This window comes from Trichomycterus rosablanca, chromosome 17 (assembly GCF_030014385.1).
Source record: "Trichomycterus rosablanca isolate fTriRos1 chromosome 17, fTriRos1.hap1, whole genome shotgun sequence".
NCBI classification, from domain to species: Eukaryota; Metazoa; Chordata; class Actinopteri; order Siluriformes; family Trichomycteridae; genus Trichomycterus; species Trichomycterus rosablanca.
The window spans coordinates 3530375-3542323 of NC_086004.1; positions in this window are offsets into that span (position 1 = coordinate 3530375).

Consider the following 11949-nt stretch of genomic DNA (forward strand, 5'->3'; position numbering starts at 1 on the left):
CATCTGTTTCTCTACATGCTTTGTTACCCCCTTTCATGCTGTTCTTCAATGGTCAGAACCTCCACAGGACCCCCACAGGACCCCCACAGAGCAGGTATTATTTAGGTGGTGGATGATTCTCAGCACTGCAGTGACACTGACATGGTGGTGGTGTGTTAGTGTGTGTTATGCTGGTATGAGTGGATCAGACACAGCAGCGCTGCTGGAGTTTTTAAACACCTCACTGTCACTGCTGGACTGAGAATAGTCCACCAACCAAAAATATCCAGCCAACAGCGCCCTGTGGGCAGCGTCCTGTGACCACTGATGAAGGTCTAGAAGATGAGCAACTCAAACAGCAGCAATAGATGAGCGATCGTCTCTGACTTTACATGTACAAGGTGGACCAACTAGGTAGGAGTGTCTAATAGAGTGGACAGTGAGTGGACACGGTATTTAAGCAGCGCTGCTGTGTCTGATCCACTCATACCAGCACAACACACACTAACACACCACCACCATGTCAGTAATACCTGCTCTGTAGTGGTCCGGTGGGGGTCCTGACCATTAAAGAACAGCATAAAGGGGGCTAACAAAGCATGTAGAGAAACAGATGGACCACAGCCAGTAATTGTAGAACTACAAAGTGCTTTTATATGGTAAGTGGAGCTGATAAAATGGACAGTGAGTGTAGAAACAAGGAGGTGGTTTTAATGTTATGGCTGATCAATGTATATCACATGTTTAGAGAAGTATATACTACAGTGTGTGTGTGTGTGTGTGTGTGTGTGTGCATGCACTTGCATTAATCATTAGCTGATCATTAGCATTTCCTGAGTAAACCAGTTCAGAAGACTAAACTGTACTGCACACATGAAGAGTCCAGACCCCACCGTGCATGTTTTATTTATGTAAGTGGTTACAGTGTTTTACTGAGTTACCTCAGAGATGACTGGTGGGGATTTCCATTTCCAGACTCATTTTACCGTGGTGATGATGTATTTCCAGAAGACTGAACCATAGCACCTGGGATTGTGTTCCTCAGTCTAGATCAGACGCTGAGCATAAACATACGCACTCGTTCGGACTTTGTGTTTTCTCAGCTGTGCACGTGGCACTGTGAATAGAACTGTGAATAGAACTGTGAATAGAACTGTGAATAGAACTGTGAATAGAACTTATAATAATAATATGGACGTGACAAGGGTGAAAATCTGAGATTTAAAGAAACACTCGAGCATCTCTCTGGGGTTACTTCCACAGAGAATAATGTTAATGTTTCCATATACAGTACTGTATAAAGGGCGGCACGGTGGCTCACAGCAAGAAGGTCCTGGGTTTGATCCACAGGCTGAGCAGTCTGGGTCCTTTCTGTGTGGAGTTTGCATGTTCTCCCCGTGTCTGTGTCGGATTCCTCCAGGAGCTCCGGTTTCCTCCCACAGTCCAAAAACATGCAGTCAGGTTAATAGGAGACACTGAATTGCCTTCCTGTAAGTGAATTGGTGTGTGTATGGGTGTATGTGTGTGTATGTGTGTCTGCCCTGCAATTGACTGGCGCCTCGTCCATGGTGTTACTGTGTGCCTTGCGCCTATTGAAAAGCTGGGATAGGCTCCAGCACCCCCCCCCCCCCCCCAGTGACCCTAATTGGATAAACGGATAAGAAAATGAATGAATGAATATACAGTACAGTCGCCTCACAGCAAGAAGGTTCTGGGTTTGATCCCCAGCTGGAGCGGTTCGAGTCTTTTCTGTGTGGAGTTTGCATGTTCTCCCCGTGTCTGCGTGGGTTTCCTCCGGGTGCTCCGGTTTCTTCTCACAGTCCAAAGACGTGCAAGTGAAATGAATTGGAGATACAAAATTGTCCATAACTGTTTGACATTAAACACTACAACTGATGAATCTTGTGTAAGCACTATCTACCATTTCTGTCATGATTGTAACCAAAGTATGTAAAACATGACGTTAAAATCCTAATAAATAAATAATACAAAGAAATAAACTGCTGTGCTATTAGTTTTGACCTAAACTCTTTGGCTGATAAATGATTGTTCATGGCAGTCACGTACACACCACAGATGCACTGTTCTGAGATCTGCTTAAACACGGCAGTCTGCAGTAAACTCGCCGTGTATCTTCATGCATCAGAGCAGAGAGTTAGGGGCGTAATGAGGGTGGCAGTGGCAAACCAGAAATGAGAGAAAAATGTTTGGAGGGACAGAAGGAGAAAGCGAGTGAGGCCCTGAACCTCTTTTTCAGTAGCACAGAGAGATCTTCAATTACTGCACAAAAGCAGCTCATTCAGGAAGCGCCGGCTCCAACACCGAGTCTCTGCGTGCGTGATGAGTCCAGCGCTGCATGCTAAACGCTCTGTAGAGAGGAGCGTCCTCATAAAAAACACACTCATAAATATACACCGACGAGGCATAACATTATGACCAGGTGAACTGAATAACACTGATCATCTCTTCATCACGGCACCTGTTAGTGGGGGGGGCAGCAAGTGAACATTTTATCCTCAAAGTTGATGTTAGAAGCAGGAAAAATGGACGAGCGTGAGGATCTGAGCGAGCTTGACGAGGGCCAGATTGTGATGGCTAGACGACTGGGTCAGAGCATCTCCAAAACTGCAGCTCTTGTGGGGTGTGTCCCAGTCTGCAGTGGTCAGTATCTATCAAAAGTGGTCCAAGGAAAGAACAGTGGTAAACTGGCGACAGGGTCATGGGCGACCAAGGCTCACTGATGCACGTGGGGAGCGAAGGCTGGCCCGTGTGGTCCGATCCAACAGACGAGCTACTGCAGCTCAAACTGCTGAAGAAGTTCATGCTGGTTCTGATAGAAAGGTGTCAGAATACACAGAGCATCACAGTTTGTTGCGTATGGGGCAGCAAAGAGGGGACCAACACAATATTAGGAAGGTGGTCATAATGTTATGCCTAATCGGTGTACTGTATATCAAAAATATATCAACACAATTTCCCAAGAACTGGTACACTGGGTTAAATGCAAACAAAAACTAAAAGCATGAATTTGTGAACTGTCTTTTACAGGTGTTTAATTAATTAATTAATTTATTTATTTATTAGGATTTTAACGTCATGTTTTACACTTTGGTTACATTCATGTCAGGACAGGTAGTTACTGGTTATACAAGATTCATAAGTTCACGTGTCTCCAATTCACCTCACTTGCGTGTCTACTGTAGGAGTAAACCCACACAGACACAGGGAGAACATGCAAACTCCACACAGAAAGCACCTTTTCCATTGACAGGGTGCTCGTGCTGGTGCCAAAATCCTGAACAGTTCTGCGCTTTTCCATCACCAAGTCACAGGTTCTCGGTCAGATAAATGGTGCTGTTCTGACCCCATAATCCTCCACTATCTTTACGTACATCCACATACGTAATTGTCAGGCTCTCAAACCAGTGGAAACGCGGTTCTGTTCTTAAAACGTTCTTTAGTTTGCAGGAACTGGCACCAGCATCAGGACCGCCACTTTGTTGGTGGAAAACAGACAAGAAAGGATCCAGACCGCTCCACCTAGGAATCGAACCCGGAATCTTCTTGCTGTGAGGTGACAGTGCTACCTACCGAGCCGCAGTGCCGTCCACAGGTGTTTAATTATAAACATTAAGAAGTAGAGATTTAATCCTTGTCCTCAGCTGTATTGATGTTTGTACAGTACATAAAACAAGTGTTGTTGTGAATACTGAGAACAAACTGGACTGGAAACCACATTATTGTTACTGGTACAATATATCAATCATCACATGAGCAACTGAACCTTTACTTTAAACTAAGGATGTGTGGAAGGATGTCAGTGTCTCTGTAAGATATGGTACTGAACAGAGCGGTGCTTTATTAGGAAATGACTCGATCCTGACAGAACGTCCCCACAGTGGAAAAGCAGAACGACACTGTTTCATGTTTTCTGATCACTTCCTTCTGCCAACTTCCAGTCTGGTTCCTTACAGATCTGATAAACAGTTCAGGGCCTGAACATGCATTTCCTCTCAGTGGAACTGTCCATCATAAGAAGAAAAGAAGAAGATATACTTTATTTGTAATATATACATATACAGGTGTACAGTACAATGAAATTCTTTCTTCGCATATCCCAGCTTGTTTGGAAGCTGGGGTCAGATCGCAGGGTCAGCCACCTTATGGCGCCCCCTGGAGCAGACAGGGTTAAGGGTCTTGCTCAAGGACCCAACAGTGGCTTCCACATAACCATGTGATACTGATACTAACCAAGACGCTCTTAGCTTTATTTACTTTTTATATAAAGGCAGAACAAGTCCTGAGGCACTGGCTTCCATCCCTCTTTCACTGGCTGTGAGGAGGTTTTGCATGTACTCCATAAGTCTGTGTTGGTTTCCTCCAGTGTGCCACCAGGTCCTGGGTCTTATGGATGGTTTTTCACTTTTGCAATATATATATATATATCAGTATTTTTTTTTGGAAGAATAGATCCATTTCTAGTTATCATGAGTACACTACATTTAATATCAAGATTGACAAGCTGATGCCTTAAACAGGAACCTGTAGCTTTAATAGCTTTAATTAAAAACGACAGTGGAAGAGATTCAGCGTCCCACTTTGACATAAAAATAAATAAGTACATACAAGTGGAAAAATGACCTGGTCAAGATTGCAGTGGGTCCGGCTTCCCCAGAATTGCTGGGCGCAATATAGTAACACACCCCGAACAGGACACGAATCCGTCAAAGAGCCTTAGAACACGCTGGACAGGGCACCAAACCAATCACAGGGCTTCAGCCATCCCCAAACAAAGCCAATCATGTCTGTTTAGACACCTGGCTGGCCAACAGCATCAAACCCTGATCTCAGGGGGGTGGGCCAGCATAATAGACTTTTGTTAATTAATTTATGTATTTTATTTAACTGTGGCCAACTTTATGTCTAAGAATTAATTGCCAGTTTTTTGGGCTTTAAGACAGGGAGAGCAGATCGCTTGTGATTGTCCCCATTTTTTGTTAGTGGCTTTTTAGCCACAGTATTGTTCTACATTGCTTAAATATTTTGCACTTGTTCTTTTTTTAATTTGTGCAGGTGTGAAGTTTCACTTTGCACTTCACTCTTGAGGCGTGACCCACATCATACACTTTTAGGAACCTAAGACCCTTTAGATGCAGTAAAACGAGTGATGATCAGTACAGTCTGCACCTTGAAATACTGAGATCAGAAAGAAAAACAACTGCTCAGCTGCCAACTTTCCACTGTTGGGCCCTTGATCAAGGCCCTTAATCTTCAGTTGCTTGCAATGTATTTGTTCACAGTTGTAACTTGGTTTAGATAAAAGCGTTTGCTAAATAGCATTCATATAAATGTAAATGATTTAAAACCTGATTCTGTGCGGCTGTGACAAATTTAGAAAAGGGTGCAGCAGTGAACACAGTGTAAACATTACAGACCCAAAAAAACCCTGATTCTTTACTATTCTCGCAACACTTCCGTGTCCTTGCAGAGCCCGGAGCCAGAAGAGCAGCGACTTCCCACCACTAGCCGTGGGAGAAATCAGCGATCACTGAGGAAAAACATTCACTTCATGCCCAGTCTGCACAACAAGGAAACAGCGCCAGCCTTCCTGCCATTCCTTTATTTAGAAAGGATTTAAGCTTTCACTGTTTTGGACTGTTTTCCCTCTTTTCTATTGAAATGTTTTGTTTAGTTTTTAACATGATGTTTTAGGTACACGATATTACCAAAAGTATTCGCTCGTCTGCCTTCACACACATATGAATCTGAGTGACTCCCATTCTTAATCCATAGTGTTTAATATGATGTCGGCCCACACTTTGCAGCTATAGTAATAATTATATTAATAATTACAAAATAATTACATTATATTGTAATAATGATGCCACACCGATTCATTACATTACAATCATCCTACAAATTGCCCACAAATGCAGGAAGTTCAGTATTGATGCTGCTCTCCCCAGAAGTGGCTTTTAAGAAAAACAAATAAAAAACAATAAAGATTAGAATTTAAATAAACACCTTTTCTTTCACCCCTGTCTCCTTTATGTTCATGTCAACCGTGTCTTTAGTTGCTTATATGGAAAAGCAGTGGATTAAAACTGCATTTCTTTTCCGCAGAGCCTCCCTCAATACGGGCGACCAGATTGGCACTGGCTGCTGCGACAATTTGCCCCTGGCTCACTGGATTTAAACAAAACGAGGGCAGAGGAAACCCGAGCGGCCCTCGTATGTCTAACATGGGAGAGTCATTACATAACATAAACACAACACTTAGTGGAAGTGATTGAGGTGCCGGAGAAATGGGCACTTCCTGGGCATCCTGACACATTACAAAGCTTTATAACCAAGAGTCTGACCGTTTAAAATGATGTTTATCTTTCATCGTTGGTTTATTTAAGACGTCGATCGTTTCTGATGTTTAGAAAAACGGTTGAGAAACCGTAATCACATTCCTCCATAAACACTCGCACCAGCGCAGGGTCTGGCAGTGCATAACAATCATGCACCTCATTCCTCCCCCTCACGCCCCCCTGCCCCGCTTCCCTCGCCCCCCACTTTCCCACCGTTTACGCAAAGTAAATTCTCATTAAGTGCCAAATTGTTTTCAGACGCCGGCCTGGCAGAGTTGCCGTGGTGACGGCCCAGAAGGTGGCAGGCAGCCCAGTGTTTGGGATACGAGCATCTCTGGAGCTGAAGTCACACCCCGAATAGACCCAGTGCCAGGCCTCAGTGATTCAATTCTAGCGGGCATAATGCGCCCCGATGGGGGCCTTTCAAAGCCCAACAAATAATGAGGAAGCACCACTGGAGAGGCCCTCACACACACACACACACACACACACACACACACACACACACACACATACAGTCACATACTGTATATGTGAGTCATTTTCTGTGTGTGTTTTTGTGTTTCTTTTGGGTACTTGTGTTTCTAGGGTGTACCATACAGCTTTGGTTATGGGGGTGTACCATACAGCTTTGGTTATGGGGGTGTACCATACAGCTTTGGTTATGGGGGTGTACCATACAGCGTTGGTTATGGGGGTGTACCATACAGCTTTGGTTATGGGGGTGTACCATACAGCTTTGGTTATGGGGGTGTACCATACAGCTTTGGTTATGGGGGTGTACCATACAGCTTTGGTTATGGGGGTGTACCATACAGCTTTGGTTATGGGGGTGTACCATACAGCGTTGGTTATGGGGGTGTACCATACAGCTTTGGTTATGGGGGTGTACCATACAGCTTTGGTTATGGGGGTGTACAATACTCCTTTGGTTATGGGGGTGTACCATACAGCTTTGGTTATGGGGGTGTACCATACAGCTTTGGTTATGGGGGTGTACCATACAGCTTTGGTTATGGGGGTGTACCATACAGCTTTGGTTATGGGGGTGTACCATACAGCGTTGGTTATGGGGGTGTACCATACAGCTTTGGTTATGGGGGTGTACCATACAGCTTTGGTTATGGGGGTGTACAATACTCCTTTGGTTATGGGGGTGTACCATACAGCTTTGGTTATGGGGGTGTACCATACAGCTTTGGTTGTGGGGGTGTACCATACAGCTTTGGTTATGGGGGTGTACCATACTCCTTTAGTTATGGGGGTGCTTGACATTATGGCATGTAGTAAGATTAGCCATTCATAGACGTCTATGGTGAAGATTGAATTTGTTCAGGTCATTATCTCTGACCTTACTGATGGGGTGTGACTTTTAAAGGGTGATGACCAAATGGACTCCCTGCTCTTAGGGTTAGTGGGTGCTATATTTAGATTTCAGACCTTTGACTCCTACGCTTGCAGGTATCAGCTGCATTAGACAGAAGGCAGCATTTTCATTTACACACCATTAATCTATTAACAAAAGGTCAAGCTTGTGGTCCAGTGAAGAATGATTATTAATTATTATAAGCGGTTTATCTCACTTACACAGAAGCGCTTTTCCTTTTATCTCGGTGTCATTATTTGTTTTGTTCTGATTGGCATTCTGAGATGAGTTTGCCATGCATGTGGTTAATATCACACTGCATTGTGCCGTCAGTCTTAGCAGTCTTTATAGAGCAATTTCATTATTTATTTGGTGGTGTTAAAAGCTCTATAACTTCATTTAACTTTGCAGCATGGGCCTTATTACTCTTCTAAAATAATTTGTTATGTGTTTACTCTATAGTCGAACATATTTGTATTCCCCTCCCAGTTAATTATTTCAGGTTTTTCATGCAGAAGCAGTTGTGGTTCATTCATCATTCCATTCAAAATGTATTACTGGTACAGGCCGCATTTAGGTTTCCTTAATGTTCCCACTGTTTTTATACGGACAATAGACTGGTCTCCCTAATTACAACCCCAAATCAGAAATAGTTGGGACAGCATGGAAAATGCAAATAAAATAAAGATGCAGTGTTCCTTACATTTACTTTGATTTTTATTTGATTGCAGATGAACCTGAGATATTTCATGTTTTATCTGCTCAACTTCATTTCATTTATTAATAAACATCTGCAACACATTCCAAAAAAAGTTGGGACAGAGGCAATTTAGGGCTAGCAATGAGGTGAAAAAACTAAATAATGATGCGATTTTAAACAGGTGATGTCAAAGTACATTGAGATCTTAGAGCAACATGTGCTGCCTTCAAGACGTCGTGTTTTCCAGGGATGTCCAGCATTTGTCAACAAGACGATGCAAAACCACCTTCTGCACACATTACAAAGGCATGACTGCGGAAGAAGAGGGTACAGGTGCTGGACTGGCCTGCCTGCAGTCCTGACCTGTCCCCAATAGTGAATGTGTGAAAAACGACGACCCTGTACTGTTGCACATCTGAAGACGTGTTTGCAGGAAAAACGAGACGGAATAAAAGCTGAAACACTAAATCACTTGGTCTCCTCGGTGCCAAAACTTCTTTTAAGTAAGGTGAAAAGGAATGGCAACATTACAAAGTGGTAAATGCTTTACTGTCCCAACAGTGTTTTTTTTTAATGCATTGCAGGCCTGAAATGCAGGAATGGATGTTTATTAATAAATGAAATGTTGAGCAGATAAAACATAAAATATCTCAGGTTCATCCTGTCTGACATCAAATAAAAGTCAAAGTAAATATGAGGAACACTGTGTTTTTTATTATTATTTGCATTTCCCATGCTGTCCCAACTTTTTCTGATTTGGGGTTGTACTTTTTAGATTAGAGATGTCTTTGTATTTATTGTACTGTGTTTAATCTGCACTGTGTATGTTGTATTGTTTTGCACTTGTGTTCTGTGTTGCACCCTGATCCTGGAGGAACGTTGTTTCATTTCAATATGTAATTTTAGACAGCTGAAATGACAATAAAGCCTCTCCTGAACTTGAACTCTTGGTCTGCTGGTCCACACCCAGGTTAAAAATAACATTTTGACCAAATGTAACAAATTGTTTGTTCACATGACTTTATGTTTGACTAAACAATCAAAGTGATCTTAAATAGATCCTGAATTTTAACCTCAAACTGCTTAATTGAAGCAAGCTTTACTTAAGGAGCACAAGCCTTACCCAAAAATTTCTTCCTACTTTAACAGCTTCCTCCTGACAGGAGAGTGTCTATTTTAAAGTGTCCACATTATTAGAATTGTACATGGTGACTATTTTTGTGTCTTTTGTATTTTCAGCACTTAATATTTACATTTTCAGCATTTAGCAGACACCTTTTTTTACAGCAACTTACATTACAGTTACAGTATACAGTCTGAGCAATAGAGGGTTAAGGGCCTTGCTCAAGGGCCCAACAGCAGCAACCTGCCACTGGTGGGGCTTGAACCAGCAACCTTCTGGTTACTAGCCCAGTACCTTAACCACTAGGCTACGGCTTTCCTGGTGGTAGTCCTGCTCAGGGTTCAAGGTTTGATCATTTGTTTTACTTGCTGTCTATGTGGATTTTGGATGTTTTCTTTGGCATGTTCCCTTAATGTACTCAAGTTTCCTTTTATGTCCCAGAATGCTGGTAGGTGAATTGATAAATTGCACTTTAATGTAAAGTAAAAAGTGAAAAAGTGAGTGAATGTGAGATGAAGTGGAATATTTACAATTATTTATTATTTATAATTTATTATTATTCATAATAATTATAGTTAATTCCATTTATATTGAATATTGAACAAAATCATAACTGAACCTGACCATTCCCCATATAGCAAGATTAAATTTGTTCAAACAATCTCTGACCTTACTGATGGGGCGTGGCTTGTATTGAGGTGAGGATCAGATGGTGTCCTTGCCCTTAGGGTTAGTGGTGCTATATTTAGATTACACACCCTTGACGTCTATGCTTACGTGTATCAGCTACATTGGATAGAAGACCAGCACTTCAGTTAGAACACGTTCATCTATTTGTCTCTTATTTCTCTCTCACCCACCCAGAAGCGCTCTACCTTTCATCTCTGTGTCATTATTATCTTTTTCTAGTTCAGTGGTTGGCATTTCTCAGCTGTACCTCAGTTTATCATGCATGTGGTTAATATCACTCTGCATTGTGCTGTCGGTTGCATGCAGTTTTACCAGTCTGTTTAATGGTAATCTTAGACAAACTCCTCTTGCACACGAAACCATCACATATACCCCCTGGTAAAAAGGAAACGTTACACATTAACACATTTTGTTCCTTCTCTAAGTTCTTCTTTTTGTGGTTATTCTTAAAATATGTGAAGCTGCTAATTCAAAAATACACCCACATCACCCAAAACCTTTGGTATTTAAGAAATCATTAATACATTAAGTTCCTTCTTGGACTGTGAGTACATTTCTGTATGTAAGACTTTTCATCACAGTAGCCATTTCTGGACTCTCAATTTCGTCACATGAGTCAGAGTTTCAGTGCTATTAAATCTACTTACCGCAACAAGCTGAAATATCTGTGGGCTGATTATAACAAGACAGTGGAGTCGGTGTCTTGTAGTGTAACATGATATTTAAAGTTGCCAACTTTATTCTGGCTTGTAGACTCGAGTAATAAAACTTGCTGTCCTCAAAACTGATTTATACTATAAAAAACCCTGAAACTAAATTTATGAGGCAAAGTGCACATGTTTGATTTTCTTAAGAATAAATTTTCTTTTATGAGCTATTTATTCATTCATGTGTACCGGGTGGCACGGGGGCTCAGTGGTTAGTGACTGTCACCACACAGCAAGAAGATCCTGGGTTCGAGGTTGTATGTTCTCCCTGTGTCTGCGTGGGTTTCCTCCGGGAGCTCCGGTTTCCTCCCACAGTACAAAGACGTGCAAGTGAACTGAACTGGAAATACAACATTGTCCATGACTGTGTTTGATATAAACTTGTGAACTGATGAATCTTGTGTAATGAGTAACTACCGTTCCTGTCATGAATGTAACCAAAGTGTAAAACATGACGTTAAAATCCTAATAAATAAATATTTATTTGTATCAAAGTGGGACAATAATGCTGGAACTGACATTAAATGTCACTGCACTTTTATATGACACTAGTCTTTTCATTCTTAACAACATAAACAAAGAATAAACATATTTTTATAGGAATTCATTAAATTAAACTGTTAAAAAGTGTTTCATATAAACAGACACTATATTAAAATGTATTTATGTTTGTTTATTAGGATTTTAACATCATGTTTTACACTTTGGTTACATTCATGACAGGAACGGTAGTTACTCATTACACAAGATTCATCAGTTCACAAGTTTAATGTCAAACACAGTCTTGGACAATTTTGTATCTCCAATTCACCTCACTTACACGTCTTTGGACTGTGGGAGGAAACCGGAGCACCTGGAGGAAACCCACACAGACACAGGGAGAACATGCAAACGCCACAGAGAAAGGACCCGGACCGCCCCACCTGGGGATCAAACCCAGGATTTTCTTGCTGTGAGGTCACAGTGCTACCCACTTAGCCACCGTGTCACCCAAAATATATTTATGTAAAAGGATTTAAACACTTTTA